Here is a 19,892-nt window from a genome sequence, read left to right as displayed (position 1 = left end):
ATCTAAGTCATAGTGTTGAGTTGAAAGATCCAGAAGTGATTCCTGGAGCATATGGTGGACAAATAATAGAACTGAGGGGTTATTTTGAATCTGAGATTACTTTCAAGACTAATACAGCTTTTGGAAAAATGTATGTACCTCTAAAGGGTGACAGTGTTTTGAGTTGGCCACACCAAAAGGAACTGAATGTTGTTTTGGATCCCAATGCACCTACACCAGTCATGATTAAGAGTGACTATGTCCAAATGTTGCGTGACATATGCGAGGTCTCTGGGAAAACTGAGAATGAGAATGTTGTGTCTTTGCCTGATTTTGTTGATAAGTTCAAAGATGTGTTTAGTGACAAGTTGGGATGTTTGACGAAATATGTGTATCGCATTAAGATTAAAAAAAGGTCTGTGCCGGTGGTGTCCAAGGTACGACCTATTCCTATATCAATGAAGGATGATGTTGAGAAGGAGATACAGAGGTTGTGCAAAGAAGGTATAATTGAACTGGTAGAGTGCTCTGAATGGGTTTCTCCAATTGTCGTTGCTCGTAAATCTTCTGGAGGAATCAGGTTGTGTGTTGATTTGAGAAATCTCAACAAGTGTGTTATTAGTGACCAGTTTCCGTTACCAAACATAACAGAAATTTGTCTTTGTTACATGGGGCAAAGTATTTTAGCATGTTAGATTTAGCCTCAGCATACCATCAGGTTGTTTTGCATGTTGATTCAAGAGATTATACTACTTTTATCACGCCGTTTGGGACTTATGGATTCGTTAGAATGCCTTTCGGTTTGCTGTCGGCTGCCTCTGTTTTTCAGCGTATGATGTACAATTTATTTGGTTCTGAACCTGGAATAAAGTACTTCCAGGATGATATTTTAATTTATGCTCAGACAGAGAAGGAACATGAGATGAGAGTGAAGAAGGTACTAACTATTATGAGAGATCATGGTTTGACGCTTAAGTTGAAGAAATGTTCCTTCGGTAAGACGGAAATTGAGTATCTCGGTCATAAAATCACTGCTACGGGTTTGTTTCTAAAGGGTGATCTTGTTAGGAACATTTTAAGTTTGCATCATCCAGAGAAGAAAGAGGAACTTTTGTCTCTTCTAGGAATGGTGGAGTTCCACGCTAAGTTTTTACCCAACTTAGCTCCCAAGACGGAGCATATGCGTAAGTTGCTTAAGAAAGGTGTTGGATTTTTGTGGGACGGAGAGTGTGAAAAGGAGTTTGATAGCATTAAAAGAGAATTGTCCACTGTGGAAAGTTTGAATTTGTTTGATCCAGGAAAAATGTGTGAGATCATGACGGATGCTAGTACTAAAGGTCTGGGAGCAGTTTTGTTACAGAAATCTGATGGTGATATACTTAAACCAGTAGTGTACAATTCAAGGACGTTACGAGGAGCAGAGATCAACTGTTCTACTATTGAGAGAGAAGCTTTAGGTGTATTTTGGGCAATCAACAAATTCAGGAACTTTGTGTGGGGAAGGGAATTCCATGTTTATACTGACCATAAGCCTCTTGTTGAAGCTTTTAATGAAGAAGGGGCTTGATTTGATTTCAAGTAGGATCAGCAGATGGATTGTTAACCTTCAAGATTATAATTTCAAGAAGTTTTATGTGCCAGGGGTTGTAAAAAAACTGCTGATTGTTTAGCGAGACTTACTTCTGAATCTGAAGGAGTGTTGGGGACAAGTCATGAAGATGAATTTAGTGTGTGCAGTGTCACGGAAGGGATAATTGAACAAGATTAGTGGGTAAGAGCTGTTGCTGGAGATTCTGTGTTACAACGTGTCTGCGAATCACTCAGGAGTCATTGCCATTCAGATATGAAGAATGATGAAGCATTGAGAGGTTTTTGGAGGGTGAAAGATGAATTGTCTGTGTGAGACGGTTTGTTATTGCGTGGATTAAGATTAGTTGTTCCGAGTGCATTGACTGACAGAATTATTGAGCTGGGACATTCAGGACACCAAGGCATGAGTAAGACAAAGGCCAGAATCCGCCTTAACTATTGGTGGCCAGGCATGGATTTGATGATTGAAAGGACAGTCAGGCAATGTCCTGATTGCTGCAACAGTGACAAAATATACAAAACAAGATGTCCCTCTGTGTGTGTCAGAGATTTACCTAGCAAATCCTGCGATGTAGTTGGGATGGACATTGTGGGACCTATTCATGCGAAAGGTGAGGCTAGTTACATTTTGGTCTTAGTGGATCAATTCTCCAGGTGGGCTGAAATAGGGATGTCAGCAGTATTAAAACAGGGAGAATAATTAGATTGTTAGATGAGATTTTCAGTCGAGAGGGGTTACCAAATTCAATTTTGACTGATAATGGCCCGCAATTTGTTTCTAATGAGATGGAAGAATATCTTATGCGTAGAGGGATCAGGCATAGATTGTGTTCCTTGTATCACCCTGAAGGAAATGGGACTGTGGAGAAATTCAATAAGTGTGTGAAGGAATGTGTACAACTGGAGGTGGCAGAAGGCAGGAATTGGAAAGAAGGTTTGAAAAAATCCTCCTTGCATACAGATTCATGCCACATTCTACCACCGGTGCAGTTCCTTTTGATTTATTCAGAGGTAGAAAGGGGAACACTCTGTTAATTCCAGGTTGGGTGTCATGGGATAAAAAAAAGCACTGTTCCCTGGTCTGATAAGGGAGGATTATGACAGTGAGTGTGAAAAGAAATGTATAAGAAAAAGGAAAGAGTATTTTGAAAAGAAGAAGAGTGCTTGTACTGTCAGTGTGAATGTTGGTGATGAAGTTTTAATTAAAAAAGTAAAAGTGGAAGTACATTCTTGGGTCCTTTTGTAGTCATCAAATTTTTCAGAAATGCAGTCAAAACTAATGATGGGAGGATATGGAATCTCAATCGTGTTGTGATTTCAAAGAAGAAATGTTCATAATCTTTAATGTTTGTGTGTTTTCTTTATTATTATTATTATTAATTTTTGTAGTGTGGTTTGTAGTTCTCTTGTTCTGTATTTTCCATCATATGTTTTGGGGAGAAGGTGTGTGGTAGCTGGGATGATGGAATGTATTACATCATTGGAGCTATAGGATGTAAGAGGGTTCCGATTCCTCAGGCAGACTGTGAGAGAGATGAGACAGCTGTTAGAGGAGGAGAAACCTTTTGGATCTTCTGTTGTGGATAGGATATTTCTAATAAAGAATCCACTTGAACTATAACCTTTTGGAACCTAATTTCTACAGATGAGCATCTTAAATTGACGTCTTTTGTGAATGGAGAGCCAGTGAAGCTTCTGGAGGTAGAGGGCAGTGTGGGTCTTTTTGGGGAGGTCGAGGATGAGTCTGCCTGCTGAATCCTGTATGGTCTGTAGACTTTTCAGGAGGTCCGTGGTGATTCCTATGTAGAGTGTGTTGCCGTAGTCCAGCTGGCTGGTGACTAGGCTTTGAGAGATGGTTCATCTGGTGTTGAGATAGACCTATTTGAAGATCTTACGAAGCATATGAAGCATTGGAAGGGCGCAGAGGCGACTGTGTTGATCTGGTTCTTCATGGTGAGCTTGCTGTCCAGGATGATGCCAATGTCCCAAACATGGTCTGTCGGAGTGGGTGTGGGTCCTAGTTTGGAAGGCCATCAGGAATTGTTTCACAGGGTAGTGTTGATCCCGAAGATCACCACTTCTGTTTTGTCAGTGCTAAGTTTTAGGCAGTTGTTTTTAATCCAGTCAGCAATGCCTGTCATGCACCTGCAGAAGTTGGCCATAGTGGTAGAGGAGTCTTCTGATAGTGAGAGGATGAGCTGGGTGTCGTCTGCATAGAATGAGATGTTCATTCCATGGGTTCCAACAATGTTTGCCAAGGGAGTCATGCAGATGTTGAACAGTGTAGGGCCGAGAGACGAGTCTTGCGGGACGCAGCAGATGATGTTCTTGGGTTCTGAGTTGAAAGGTGAAAGGCGTTTCTCTGGAAACTTTTGGTAAGGAAGGAGGTGATCCATTTGAGGGTGTTTCCTTGGATTCTGATGATAAGGGTGTGGTGGGATATGTTGTTGAATGCTGCTGAAAAGACGAGGAGGATCAGAGCTGCAGTTTCTCCCTGGTCAGGACGGTTCTGTTGTCAGTGGCAGCAATCAGGGCATTTCTGTGCTGTGGTTGGTGCGGAATCCCGATTGGGAAGAGTCCAGAAGATTGTTGTTCTCCAGGTGTTCTATGAGCTGGTTGTTGATGGCCTTTTTGAGGCTTGGGCTTTCAAGGGGATCAGAGAGATGGGACGGTAGTTCTTGTGCTTGGGAAGGTTGGAGTATGGTTTCTTGAGAAGGAGTTTGACTTTTGAGCATTTCCATACTTTCGGGAAGGTGACCATGGTTATGGATGAGTTGAAAATGGAAATGAGCTCGCTGCTGATTGTCTTGCTTCCAAGGTTGAAATTGTAGTGAGGGCAGGGGTCCGTGGGTGCTCCTGAGAGGATGGAGTTCATGATGGTTGTGGTGTTTTGTGCAGTGAGATGGTCCCAGGCGGTCTGCAGGTGATCGGAGTATGCATTAGGGTTTGCTTCCGTGGAGGCCGGGTTGAGTCGGTGCATTGTTTTTTTTATAGATGGTGGACATCTTGTTGTGGAAGAAGTCCACCAGGGAGTCGCAGAGTTCCTGAGAAGGGATGTTGATGTCTTTGGTGGCTGAGGGTTTGGAGAACTCTTTGACGATGTTGAAGAGTCTTTACTGTGGTTGGAGCTGGCTTCAATGCCATCGGCCCAGTAGCTCTTTTTAGTCTTTTTCAGTAGTCGGTGATATTGGTTGAGTGACGATTTGAAGGTGGCTTGGTCTGTGGTCTCCTTTCTAGTGCACCATTTTCTTTCTAGTCGCTTGCAGTTGCGTTTTGAGGTTCTCACTTCTGTGGTGTACCATCTAGCACGTTTGGTGGGTCTCTCCAGTTTTGTGAGCTTGAAGACAGTGACTCTTTTAGCTCAATCAGTGGTATAGGTGGAGAAGTTTTTGACAGCCTGTTCTAGGTTGGTTGCAATGTATGAGTTGGAGGTGTTGAGGGCGTTGGTCCACTGGCTCTCTGATACTGCGTTCCTGCTGCTGTCTGAGGTGCTGGTCAGCTTGGTGGCGGTGTGGAGGAGTTCTGTGATGGTGAAGTGTATGATAGCGTTGTCCGCCCAGGTGCACTCAGTGACATGGCTGTACTTGACTCTGTTGCTGGTCATGAAGATGGGGTCGAGCGTGTGTCCTGCGTAGTGTGTGGGGTCGGTGACTAGTTGGGTGAGGCCAATGTTGTTCATTCTTTTGAGAAGGTTGGCGGTGTTAGTGTTGTTGAGTTCATCAACAGATAGTTATAAAAGTGGCACACATTTGCAAATGAGGGCATTGTAAATTTGTAAAAGCACACTGTATAAGTGTTTTACAAGGAATGGGAGACTTATACATTTGTGCTTGCTGCAGACAATGCTTGTAGTAATATTAAGGACAAAGATGCTAAAAAACGTGCACACCAGACCTTAAAACAGGCCCACAAACAGCCAAAAACCAGCCCATACAGTGATCTGTTCGACCACCCTTTGGTCACTGCCAGATTGCCCTATATGCTAGTCCGACCCTGACAACATATCTAAATCTATATAAATAAGTAAGGTACTTCTGTAAAAGGTATCAGTTGTGTATATAACCTTTTGAGAAAATACACCCATATGAATAAATACGTGCTGAGAAAGAAATCAGCCTAGCATTAACTGAAAACATAGGGTGTGGGAGGCAACTTGGGGGTGTCATCAGGATTTATAATCAATGGGTACAAGATAATAGAAGAAACAACAAGGAGGGAAACAACGGTAAAGGGAAGGTCATGTGTGCAATAGGGAACGTAGCCTGTAGGACAAAGTAGGTCTATAAAAAGGAAAAAACAAGGCATAAGGTGTGTCAGATCAAGGCATCCAGATGACAGAGACAAAGGCTGCATAAAATTAAGCTATGGTTTGGAAATACCTGGGTTATAGAAGGGATTTTTTTGTTCCTTTTTAAACGTTGCCAGACAGGAAGTTGTGAACAGAGCCTCTGGAAGTGTTGGAGTGTGACTTTTATAATCAGTTTTAACATGAAAAGCTTGCGATGTAATGTCTAATGAAGCCGCATAAATGTAATGCACACGTTTGAAATGTGCCCACGGGGAGTGGCCATCAATGTATACGATGACTAATGAAACTGACTAATAATGAATTAATAATGTACTCATGTATGATTTTGTATTAGAATTAAGAGTTATGTATTAAGGTTTTGCTAAATTACTCACTAGGCCTTAGTTAAAAAGGGTCTGGGCCTAGCTGCCTGGTCACATATTAACTGTGTTTTCTAACGTGCAATGTGCTGCTTTCCTGAAGGACACGACGCTGTACTTTTCCAGAAGTTGGAGATGTGTGTGTAGCCGTAGTAAATTCTTTCTCATGGGACACAACTTGCTCAAGGAGACATTCTTGCCGAATGCAACAGTGTAATTCGCAACAGGTGCAAGGTCACCTAAACTGGTAAAGACAATGGAACTACTGACTGGAGCGACAAGTGTAACTTTTCTTACCTGACATTCTACCCGTTGAAGACATCAATCACAGGAGCCAATAAACTGCATGAGAACTGTCTTAGGTGAAAATTCTTGTAAGGGTGTGACAGATTATTGGACAGAGATAACGATGCACCAAATATTGCCCAATGGGAAATTAGAGACTTGTTCAACAATTTTAATATAATGGTGTGGAACAAGGAGAAATCAGCCATTACTGGACATTCCACCGACCCATTACTTTGCCATCCTTTACTTTTCTGAAAGACTTTGGGGGTCATTACAACATTGGCGGTAAAAGCCGCTTACCGCCGTGCAGAAGACCGCCAACACACCGCCGTGGCCGCGGAAATCCGCCACAGCTATTATGATGCACATTCCGAAATCCAACAAAATTCAGACACCCACACAAGTCCGCCACACCAAAGGTCAGTGATAAACTGGCGAAAACAAATCCTCCACCGTCACGCCAACAGAAATACGCCCATGCTATCACGACCCACGAATCCACGCGGCGGTCTTTCAACCGCGGTATTCCATTGGCGGTACACACCGCCGCGCTCAAAATACACACACATCTCCAAAACACCACCACATTGGACAATTCGAAAGACACACACCTGATACACATACACACACCACTCCCACACACTCAATACTATATAAAACACACACCCACATCACCCACAAACCCCGACGACAAAAAAATCTGAAAGAAGGCCAGAGAGAGACACCACCATCCACAAACTAGCAGCCACAGGCACTCAACACCATCACCCACACTACTTCCACACACAAAACACCACACACCACTACATATCACGACACTTATCACCACCCCACACATCACCTACACCACCCCATGGCACGGCAAAGACACCCCAGGTTCTCGGAGGAGGAGCTCAGGGTCATGGTGGAGGAAATCGTGCGGGTAGAGCCACAACTATTTGGATCACAGGTGCAGCACACCTCCATAGCTAGGAAGATAGAGCTATGGCGAAGAATAGTCGACAGGATCAACGCAGTGGGACAGCACCCAAGAAATAGGGACGACATCAGGAAGAGGTGGAACGACCTACGGGGGAAGGTACGTTCCGTGGTCTCCAGACACAACATCGCGGTACAGCGGACTGGCGGCGGACCCCCACCTCTTCCCCACAACTAACAACATGGGAGGAGCAGGTCTCGACTATTCTACATCCTAAGGGCCTCGCAGGAGTCGGTGGAGGAATGGACTCTGGTAAGTCAAAGCTTTAACTACCATATCCCCCAACCTACCTGCATGCTATCACAGACCCCCACCCTCGCCCCTTCCCCTATCACTCCAACTCCTCACAAATGTCCCAACATCACAAACCGCACATCCCAACACCAAGTCCTGCATGCAGCAACAAAGCATGGACACCCATCACTAAAGCATGCCCACTGCACATACCTACACAACCCACACAACCCCCTAAACCATCATCACACAAGGTCCCACACAGGAATGCTAGCACTGGGGTACACGGTCACCCACCCATTGCACACCATGACACACACAGATGCAATAATCATGCCTGTACACCCCTGCAGGACCATTACCCAACGTCAACAGACAGGAGGGTCCAGACATCTCCACCCCACCCACAGAAGAGGCCCACAGTGATGACAGCAGCTCTGTCCAACTGGATCCAGATGATCAGCCCGGACCATCATGGGCCTCGGGACAGTCGGTTCCCCACACCCAGTCACAGGCCACCACAGACCTTCCACCCTCGGGTAACACCAGCACAGCACCCACCCAGCGGGCCCATACCTCCGTACCCAGGACACGTCAATCTGCTGTGTGTCCACCACTACAGGGAACCCAGGATAACCCACCACCCCAACAACAACAGGGACCCGGGGGCAGTGGTAGTGGGCACACGGTCCAGGGGACAGATGCCCAGGAACACAGGGGAACTGGGAGGGCTGCTGTGCGACAGGGGGCGGACAGGCCTAGGGAACCCACTCTCCACGAGGCCCTCTCCTCCATCATGGGAGCATACCACCACTCCCAGGAGACGATGGCAACGGTACTGGCCAAGTTTCAGGAGACCCAGCGCATCCAGGAGGAACAGTATTTGGGGTTCAGGGAGGAACTCAGAACCATCAGCACCGCCCTGGGCACCATCATAGGGTGCTGAAGGAGATACTTAACACCAGGAGGGACACTGTGGCACTCCAAGGGGCCCCTGACACTAGCATGGACGAAGAACTGCCTACCACCTCCGCCGGCGCTAGTGGACAGGACGCCCCACCACAGGACCACCACACCAGCACCCCACCCCCTGCAAACGGAGAACCACCCCGCAAACGGTCCCTGAGATCCAGGAACAAGACAGAGCACGATGCCAAGACCCCCGCCAAGAAATGAAACCACCCTGATTGTCATCCTACTGTCCCACTTTGTAACCCTGCCCATATTGGAACTGCCCCAGCTCCACTTACTATGCCCGTATGTGCAATGCACCTGTGAGACTAATAGACTGGACTCTGCCATGGACATTCCTCCACCATCACCCCTCACCATTTTACAACCCCTCTTGAATATTTAGCACTGCAATAAACACCCTTGAAGCACAAAACAATCTGGATTCAGTCTGTGATTTTGAAAATGTGTATTAGCAATGACAGTGACAAAATGCGTTCTCAAATGTAATGTAAACGTACCTATGTCACACATCTCAAGTCCATTAGGAATCTAAGCAGATAACACACGTTGGAAACCACACCTGTGAAACCATAATGAAAATGTACAACTCAGTTACCATGTACTGGTTGAAATCGACAGACAGGATAGAGGTAGAAGTGTGAAAGTAGTAGGCATGAATGTATTCTCACCTGTGTGTCACTGGAAATATTGCTGGATAACTGAGTCCCTGTTGTCAATGTCTTCTTCCTCTGCTTCCTCCTCATCACTGTCTGCAGGCTCCACAGGCTCCACAGCTGCCACAACACCGTCATCTGGACCATCCTCCTGCAGAAAAGGCACCTGTCCTCGCAAAGCCAAATTGTGAAGCATACAGCAGGCCACGATGATCTGGCACACCTTCCTTGGTGAGTAGAATAGGGAACCACCTGTCATATGGAGGCACCTGAACCTGGCCTTCAGGAGGCCAAAGGTGCGTTTGATCACCCTCCTAGTCCGCCCATGGGCCTCATTGTAGCGTTCCTCTGCCCTGGTCCTGGGATTCCTCACTAGGGTCAGTAGCTATGGCAGGTTGGGGTAACCAGAGTCCCCTAATAGCCACACCCAGTGCCTCTGGAGTTGACCCATCACATAAGGGATGCTGCTATTCCGCAGGATGTAGGCGTCATGCACAGAGCCAGGGAACATAGCATTTACCTGGGAGATGTACTGGTCTGCCAAACATACCATCTGTACATTCATAGAATGATAACTCTTCCGGTTCCTGTACACCTGTTCACTCCTGTGGGGGGGGGGACCAGAGCTACATGGGTCCCATCAATGGCACCTATGATGTTGGGGATATGTCCAAGGGCATAGAAGTCACCTTTCACTGTAGGCAAATCCTCCACCTGAGGGAAAACGATGTAGCTCCGCATGTGTTTCAGAAGGGCAGACAACACTCTGGACAACACGTTGGAAAACATAGGCTGGGACATCCCTGATGCCATGGCCACTGTTGTTTGAAATGACCCACTTGCAAGGAAATGGAGCACCAATAGCACCTGCACTTGAGGGGGGATCCCTGTGGGATGGCGGATTGCTGACATAAGGTCTGGCACCAACCTGTAGGTGATGATCAAATGTTGCTCCTCTATTGTCAACAGGTCCACCAGCGGTCGGTACACCGGAGGATTACATGTCCCAGCGGACGGTGCCTAGGAAGGAGAACAGCGACCACAGAGTCAAACAACTCAGAGGTATATGCCCACAGTCTACACAGAACACCATTCATACACAGAATCTGGCCTGTATTTGTGTTGTGCGACAAGGCCTAGGTCTGTGTGACGCAGCAGGTAATTAGGCCATGTGGGCCCCTGAAATGGCGGCTGCCTGACCTCTAAAGTGGGACAATGGGATGTGAGGTAACTGCGCTGGCGTTGTACACTGTCGCGGTAGGCGGTCGAAGACCGCGGCACAATGCTGCATTGGTTAACATTGGAACCTATGGGTCCCAGGAGCCAATGACGATGTACGCCGGCGGTTATGCTACGCACCGCCACGGACGTGACCGCTGCGGACGTGACCGCCATGTTCTAGCTGTTCAATCACTCGATACCTGATCTTCGACAGGAGAGGACATACACTGCAAGTGCTGCTGTGACCTCGGTCTGGAAGAGACAATGGCTCGTGCGTCTGGGGAAAGGGCCCCTGCCTTCACTGCAGAGGAGTTGGAGAAGCTCGTGGACGGGGTCCTCCCCCAGTACACGCTACTCTACGGTCCTCCAGACCAACAGGTAAGTACACGGGGAGCACGTTGTATGGGCTATGCCTGTGTGGAGAGGGCTGGTTGTAAGAAGGAAGGGGGCACAGTTCTGAGTGCATGAAAGACGTGAATGCATGTGCCACATGGCAAGGGTAGGGATGGGGGCCACTCACTTTGACGGTGCAGTTGTTAATGACTTCTCTTCTTCCCCTGTACATGTCATGTAGGTCAGTGCCCACCAGAAGAAGGATATTTGGCGTGCCATCGCCAAGGACGTCCGGACCCTGGGGGTCCACCACAGACGGAGCACCCACTGCCAGAAAAGATGGGAGGACATTCGCCGCTGGAGCAAGAAGACGGCAGAGGCTCAGCTGGGGATGGCCTCCCAATGTGGGAGGGGTGCCTGTCGAACCATGACCCCCCTGATGTTCCGGATCCTGGCGGTGGCCTACCCTGAGTTAAATGGGCGCTTGAGGGCATGACAGCAGACACAAGGGGGTGAGTACAACATCATTCAGCGGACATTGCGCGCAGTGAAGGTGTCTGGGTTGGGGAGGAGGGCTGTAGGTTTCCCCAGGCCAGGGCGAGTTCCGTAGGCTAGGCCCCTCCGTAATGCAGGCCATGTGGCACCCCACCCCACCTCTGTAGAGTGCCAAGTACAGGTATACATGCCCCTGTGTCATCTATGTGTGCAGATGTCGACCATAGCCATGTAGGCCGTATCCCAGGAATTGCATCTGTAGAGCCCAACAGCGCGACGTAGTGCAGGGGCTGCTGTGTCTATATTGTCCGCCAACAGTAGCGGTAAGCCATGCACTCAACCTGTCTTTCTTCTGTCGTCCCCCCCCTTTTTGTTGTCTCCCTGTTCTTGTGTGCATCAGCATCATCAGGCGGAGGTACAGTGGCACCAGAGAACGAGGGAGCTGCATCCCACATGGCCATGGATGGCCACATCACGGACTCGGAATACACCAGTGGGACGGAGGGCGAGGGGAGCTTCACAGCGGTCACAGGATCTGCAACGAGCGACACGGACTCGTCCTCCGATGGGAGCTCCCTTGTGGTGGCGGCAAAATCTGTGCCCCCCACTTCTACAGGTACAGCCGCCACCCCCCCCTTCCAGCAGCCCCTCAGCCTTCGCCCCGTGCCCGCTCACCCAGGAGGGTGGGCATCACCTTCGCCCCAGGCACCTCAGCCCCTGCCCCTGTCACCTCTGCTGCCCTCAGTGAGGAGGCCATTGACCTCCTAAGGTCTCTCCCTGTTGGGCAGGCTACCATTTTGAATGCCATCCAGGGTGTAGAAAGGGAATTGCAACACACAAATGCAATCCTGGAGGGCATTCATTCTGGTCAGGCTGCCCTTCATCGAACCCTGCAAACTCTGGCCTCAGCACTGATGGCATCCATTTTCCCTGTGTTTAGCCTCCCCCCTCCAACTTCCTCCACCCAGACCCAATCCCCTGTACCCCAGCCTATCCCAAGCACACCATCAAACCAGCATGCACACACCTCACCACACAAGGGAAGCTCAGGCAAACATAAGCACCACACATCCCACAGGCACTCACACAAGCATCACACACCCACAGACACAGCAACATCCACTGCCTCCACTGTGTCCCCCTCGTCGTCGTCTCCCTCCTCCCTCCCAGTCTCGTCTGCACTCTCACCTGCATGCACTACCACTACAGCCACTACGTCCTGCACCGGCACACCCACCTCCACACCACGCTCACGTGCACTCACCACCCCCACTACCATTTACACGTCCCCTGTGTCCTCACCCAGTGTGTCACCCAGTGTGTCAGTGACGCCCCCTCCCAAAGTACACAAAAGCAGGCACACACCCACCCAACAGCCATCCACCTCACGACAGCCTCCAGCACATGCACCTTCACCCAAAGTCACCAAACGTACACCTCCTACAACCACTACCTCTTCCTCTACTCCCAAACCCCCTCCAGTTACCCGTCCCAGTGTTCCTAAGAAACTTTTCTTGACCAAGCTTGACCTCTTTCCCACCCCCCCTCCAATTCATAGGTCCCGTACTAGCACCTCAGCCAAAAAATCTCTGGGACCAGTGGTGCCTGTTGTTACAGGTATGTGGAGTGCACCGGGCACCAGGGCAGCCAGTGTGACACGGAGCCACAGCACAGCCAATCCCCCCCCTGTGAAGCACCAGAAGTTGGACAGTGCCCGGAGGGACAGAGGGAAGACTCCAGCCAGCAAAGCCGCTCACAAGGGTCCCGGGGGGAGTGTCGACTCAGCTGTGACTCCTCCCGAGGTGGGGAAGGGGCAGAAGAAATCGTCAAAGTCTGGGAGGAGCAGCACGGCGGAGAAGACCGCCATCATCCACGCTGCCCAGAAGGCCAATGCCAGCCCAATCGTCACTGGCTAGGAGGCCACCGCCAGAGTCAGTGCACAGGAGGGCAGCCCGATCGTCACTGGCCAGGAGGCCACCGCCAGAGTCAGTGCCCAGGAGGGCAGCCCGATCGTCACTGGCCAGGAGGCCACCGCCAGACACAGCCCAGCTGCCCAGGAGGGCCCCAGCAGCCACAGTCCAGCTGGGCAATGAAGGACCGCCAGCCCAGCTGGGCAATGAAGGACCGCCATGGCAAGCACCGCTGAACACGGCATGCACCGCTGAACAGGTCAGGAACTGCAAACTCAAGCACCGCTGAACAGGGCAAAGACTGGCATGGCAAGCACCGCTGAACAGGGCAAGCACCGCTGAACAGGTCAGGAACTGGAAACTCAAGCACCGCTGAACAGGGCAAAGACCACCATGGCAAGCACCGCTGAACAGGGCAAGCACCGCTGAACAGGTCAGGAACTGCAAACTCAAGCACCGCTGAACAGGGCAAAGACCGCCATGGCAAGCTCTGTTGAACAGGGCAAAGACCGCCAACTCAAGCCCCGCTAGCCCATGGGCGCCAGGGGCAGTGATGCAACAGGGACCGTCACGGGGTGAGTGATGCACTCTGGGCACCAGTCCCCCTCCAGAACCAGTGGAGACATGCGTCCACTCCGTCTGTCCTTCACAGGATGAAGCACTCTGGGCACCAGTCCCCCTCCAGAACCAGTGGAGACATGCATCCACTCCGTCTTTCCTTCACAGGATGAAGCACTCTGAGCACCAGTTCCCCTCCAGAACCAGTGGAGACATGCATCCACTACCTCTGTCCTTCTCAGGATGAAGCACTCTGGGCACCAGTCCCCCTCCAGAACCAGTGGAGACATGCATCCACTCCTTCTGTCCTTCACAGGATGAAGCACTCTGGGCACCAGTCCCCCTCCAGAACCTGTGGAGACTGCTATCCACTTGAGAGACTGTGGCTTTGCACTCCCCAGGATGGTCCAGTGGGCAACCCACCCACTGTAGAGACTTGAGTGACTGTGGCTTTGCACTCCCCAGGATGGTACAGCGGGCAACCCACCCACTGTAGAGACTTGAGAGACTGTGGCTTTGCACTCCCCAGGATGGTACAGTGGGCAACCCACCCACTGTAGATACTTGAGAGACTGTGGCTTTGCACTCCCCAGGATACATCAATGGGCATGGAGCCCCCTCGTGGATCTGGCGTCGTGCGCTCATCCGGCTGAGGTGCCCTCCTTTCCCTTCCCCCTGAGGTGCCTGTTGTATTTCTATCTGATGCCCCAGCAGTGTTCTCTCCGTTTTGATCAGGTATCTAGTGTGGGCCTCGCCCATGCATTTTGGGCCCAGTGGTCCACGGACAATGAATGGTGCATTACCTGCACTACTAATCGTGGTGTATATTTTGTTTAATGTGTATATATATATATATGTATATATTTGCTTACTGTATTTTGATATATTACAATGGTTCCACTCATTTCCTTTTGTCTTTGCATTCTTCCGGGGGGGTTGGGGGATGTTACTGTAATGTTTGGATATGCATTGGTGTGTGTGTTGTAGTGGGTGAGGGTCGGGTGGGGGTGTTGCGTGTGTCCCTGTCTTTTGCCTCCCCCTCCCCTATGTCGTAGGTGCAGTACTCACCGTTGTCTTCGCCGCCGGCGTTGATGATCGTCGTATAGGAGCAGGAAGACTAGTGCAGGAAGAATATGGAGTTCCGGCTCCATGGTGTCGTCGTTCCTCGTGGCGTGTGTAGAGGTGAGCGTTTTCCCTTTGAAATGGCTGTTTCCGCCGTGTTTTTATCCACGGTGAATCCGCCCCGGAAAAGGTGGCGGATTGGTAGGTTATGATACTGTGGGCGGTACTTTTTCTCCCGCCTGTCTGTTGGCGGTGACCGCCGCGCTGTTTGTCTGTACCGCCGTGGCGGTCGGAGTGGTAAAGTGGCTGTCTTTGTTGGCGGTTTCCGCCACGGTCATAATACCCATTTTTTTACCGCCAGCCTGTTGGCGGTCTTACCGCCGCTTTAACACCGTCTGCCAGGGTTGTAATGACCCCCTTTGTCTTTTACTCTTAACCCTCCTTGCCTGCCCTTTTCCTGAGATGCACTTCTCCTCCTTATGAGGGAAGAGCCTTTTGCTACAACCTGCTAAGACTTACCTGCTTATCCTGGCTGATGGTGAATCAACTGATGTCCGAGGACGAAGACAGACACTGTATGCCGCCCCAATTGGATGGGTAACCATCTGATGATGTATTGTAATTGTCTGTTTGCCTTTTCTTTCTAGGTACCAACTGCTCTTTTGACAGAGACCATAGTTAGATGTTTTCTAAATTCATGTTGCTAAATTGTTTTGCATGAAGCCCAACATGCTGATGCTAATTAGAGGTTAGTTAAGGAGTCCACTAATATCGGGTGCAAATAGACAAATGACTGAATCTTTGCTTTGTTGAATAATGTACTAATGATACTCTGCTAAAGTTGATTCATGTTGATGTCGTGCTTTGTCCTAATGTTTATGATATTTGCTTTGATAAAGTCTTATTCGAGTTGCCATATTGTAGTTTTGTTGATGTGCTTATTGATATTGAGACTAATGAATATGCTAGTAGGTTGTAACTAATAGGGAATAAATATCTAAAATCTTACTAGATTTGCCTGGTTATTCATGGTGGTAATGTCATGGTGTGTTACATTCTTATTAAATGTTAATGATTAGTTTTATTGATTGGTTATTGTGAAGATTGATTAGACTATTGATTTACCATTTGAGATGTTAAATAGACATCTCGTCCTGAGGAGTCTCCAATAAGGGCCAAAAGGTTCATTGGCCTAAAACAGGTCCCCTTGTAAGTAAATTATCAAAGTTGGGACGCGTTATCAGTTCTGGTTGCAGAGGACGGTTTAGGCCCTTTGGGGCCCTAGGACGAGGGACCATTGTTTGAAAATTGTTTTTGAGATAATGCAAATTGGAAAGATGATGTGCCCCTAAGTTCTAAGTGACTTTCCCGGAATCTCAGAGCTTGCCGAAGTGAGTTGGGTATGTTCTCGGTGTTCTAGTGATAGTGTGAGTGATGTAGGGCTTGCGCTTGCACAGATTATGCATACCGCAGGTGAATTGTGAGGTTTGTGAGAATTTTAGGCCAGGTAATGTTTTAGTAGGAGTGTGCGTACTCTGCAGTATGAGAGTAGGGAAGTCGGCGAACTTCATGTGAGTGTGGTGCTTTGTGCTAAAACATTGTCCATGTGGTTGTTGGTGATGTACGGACCCTGCGTGGTCTAAGACTCCGGAATATATTGATGGTTTATGTTGTAATTTGTGCGGTTTAATAGGTCAATCGGGTGTGGTTGACGAGTCGAGTTTGAGTCAAAGTGAGTGAATGAAAAAATTCAATGGAGATTTGGGGAGTTCTAAAGTGCACTAGAACAAACCATTGACAAGTCGAGAGTAGAATTTGCGGGTCAAATTTTGCTTGCGAGTGCGGGATCTGAGAAGGAAAGAGTAGCAGCCGAGGCTTAAAGCAAAATCTCTGTAAAGTTCTGAAGCGATTGTGTTACCATTCCTGTAGTAAACCGGCAAATTTGAGTTTTGTTAGTGCTCGCAATATATTGCATTCGTTTTGTGTGAACCGAGAGTGAGAAAGACAAGCCGCAAGACTTTGTCAGCTGCAGTGTGTGAGTGTGACGTAATTGGAGCCGCGCTGGGATAGGTCAGTTAGTGAGAAGGGTTGCGCACAGATTGGCAGCCGTCCGTGAGAGGCAATTGGTTGAGAAGGTAGGCGAAGAGATTTCTGGGAATTAAAGTCACTTCCTGATTCAATTGTAAACAAAATAAAAGACGTAAATATGAAGTTCTTCAAGGCTCTAAGGAGCGCTTTGAGGGGAGATGTGTACATTCCCGCAAGTGTGGGGGAGCCTACACCACGAGAGGATACTCCGGCTTATGCCGTAATGGAGCGCCATGTCTTTGGCTAAAGCAGTGGTGCAAATTAACAGAGAAAGATGGGTGTTTGGCATTTCCGGAACACGGATCGTTCAATATAATGATTTTTTGAGAATTTGCGGAAGGCGTTAAATTTACAAAAGCCACCTCCGAGGCCAGCACTTTTTGAGGCTTTCGCAATTTGGGACCTGATGGTCATACGACAATGGCAACAGAAATTTGAGAGGAGAATGAGGAAGGCAGGAAAGATGCTATTGGAGGCTAGGTGGGATAGTGAACTCAGGATGTGGAGAAGGGAGATAATAGATGGATTCAGGATGTTTCCGCCAATAACTGAAGAAGCCGGCGCGCAAGGAAGAAAAGCCACTTGTAAAAGGGGTCTGGCAAAGAAAAGGAGACTAAATAGTCCTGGGCAGAGGCAGATGACTCAGATGATGATGAGTTCCTGAATCAGTTGCTCCATGATCGACCACCACCTTATGCCCTAGATGAAAATAGACCAAGTACCAGTGCAGGTCCTACAAATTCAACGCAGAACCAGGGAACAACAAATACAGCACAAGTAAATACAGTTGCAACACCAGCTTCAGTACAGAATAGTGTTAGTTTGTCTACTGCTCCAGAGATGCAGACACAGTTGCAGCCACCACCAGTTCAGAGGCTTTATCCTGATATCCTAATATTAGAAACCACTACGAGCTTGATAGTGCCGTCTGATCCGGCATATACGAGACCAAAATTAGTGCAGATCGAGCCAACTTCAATTTTACTTCCTCAGGCACAGCAACAGATGGTTCTGAATTATGCCTCAGGTACGGGACCGCAGTGAGCTACAGCACCGATAATGAATCAGAACATCGGAGCTAATGTTCCACAGGCTTTGGGGAGCAGGCAGTCGCCAGCCGCCATATCCTTACCTATTACAGTTGGTCCGCCAGTACCATTGTATGCACAGGCGAAGTCTAATGTATGCGATCAGGGAGTAATGACCCAAGAGTGACAAGAGGAGGGTTCGTAGGGAGCTCTCAAGGGATGACTCCAGTGGAACAGACGATAGACAGATCTAGATCACTGTTAGACTTCAGTCCGATAGGGGTTCCTCGAGATACCATAAGACACTCAGGTTTGGGACTGCTGACACTGCAGATCTCAAGTGCAAATGTACCGCAGACACCGATGATGCAGGCTGGTAATATATCATTGCAAGGTTTGACTGCGCAACAACTGAATGAATGGTTGGACAAGTTAAATTCACCACAGACTACTCCTGCGACAGCAGAGCAGTCGGAAAGAGCAGAGTATCTGATTTTGTGAGGTTGGGCATGGAAGCAGCCGAGCTAGTTGAGGGAAGTATGGGAGTGAACAGATTAGAGTCATACACTGAAACAGAGTTGAGGTATCTGTGCCCAAAGATAACTAAACAAGTGGGCAAAGTGCACCAGAGGTTGGCAAACTTAGCAGATAAATACGATTTAGACCTAGGCAATACTAAACATTTGAAGAGGAATTACAGGTTAGACTTCGAACCTAAGGATTTTGATCACATGAGGTCTACTGGGATGGAGGCACATCTTAAAGAAATTCTGCAGAGCGTGCAGTTTTGGGGAGCCTTAGAGAAGTGGGAAGGTAGATGGGCAAAGAAAAGAGATAAAAGGAAAAGTGATTGCTAAGAGCAGCAGCAGGCAAAATCAGCGCCTGACACTGGTACAATAAAAATGCTACCCATGAGAGAGACAGCTAGGGGGGTTCTTGTCCATTTACCATGGTCCAGGGGTGACATTCTGTCATTCACAAACGACTTTCCCAGGCTGAGGGAAAAGCCAATAGAGTGGTATGAAGCTTGCGAAGTGTCTTTGGGAAGACCTGAATACCCTGTTTGAGATTATAGTTCCAGCTGATTTGTGGACTGAATGAAAGAGAAGTGTTGATTGGTTGACAGCGGAACCAGCAAGAGACAGGGCTACAGGAGCACTGTCTCCTGATGTAATGAGGTACTACTATAAGGTGATTGAGTTTTTGAAGTAGAAGGTGTCACTGCAAAATATTGATTGGCAAAAGATTGATCGAAAGGCACAGGAGGCCAAAGAGTCGATACATGCCTACTATGAGAGGTTGTTAAAGGTGTTCAAACACTACAGTGGTACTGAGGTCATAGAAGCAAAGGACATGAATCACCTTGTGTTCAGGTTTGTTGAGGGGTTGAGACCAGAAATTAGTCAGATGATTAAGAATCATTTGATCTGTTGGCAAGCGAAGCCGATTGATGAGGTGTTGCAGTATGCAAAATACTGTAGTGACGAAATTGAGTTGAAGCAGAGAAAGTTGAAGGAGAAAGTGATGGTTAAGGCAGCGCAAGCAGGAATGCAGGGAAATGGTCTACAGCAGATGGCGCAAAAGCTGCAAGGAAATGGGATGTTTCAGACGCAAGTAAGAGGCAAAGGTTGAGGAGGTTTTGTGAACCGGGGTCCAGATTTGAATACTGTAGTGGTTCAAAATGATGTACAGGGGATGAAGAAGGTGTTACCATGTCATGCTTGTGGGGGTGTCGGACACTGGAAGTGGGAGTGCCCGATGATGGTGCAGGAGGGTGTTGTTCAACAAAGCAATGATGTCAATGCATTCCAAAATGTTGAAGGACCAAGAA

Source organism: Pleurodeles waltl, chromosome 3_1 (genome assembly GCF_031143425.1).
Source record: "Pleurodeles waltl isolate 20211129_DDA chromosome 3_1, aPleWal1.hap1.20221129, whole genome shotgun sequence".
NCBI classification, from domain to species: Eukaryota; Metazoa; Chordata; class Amphibia; order Caudata; family Salamandridae; genus Pleurodeles; species Pleurodeles waltl.
Note: the sequence above shows the minus strand (reverse complement) of the source record.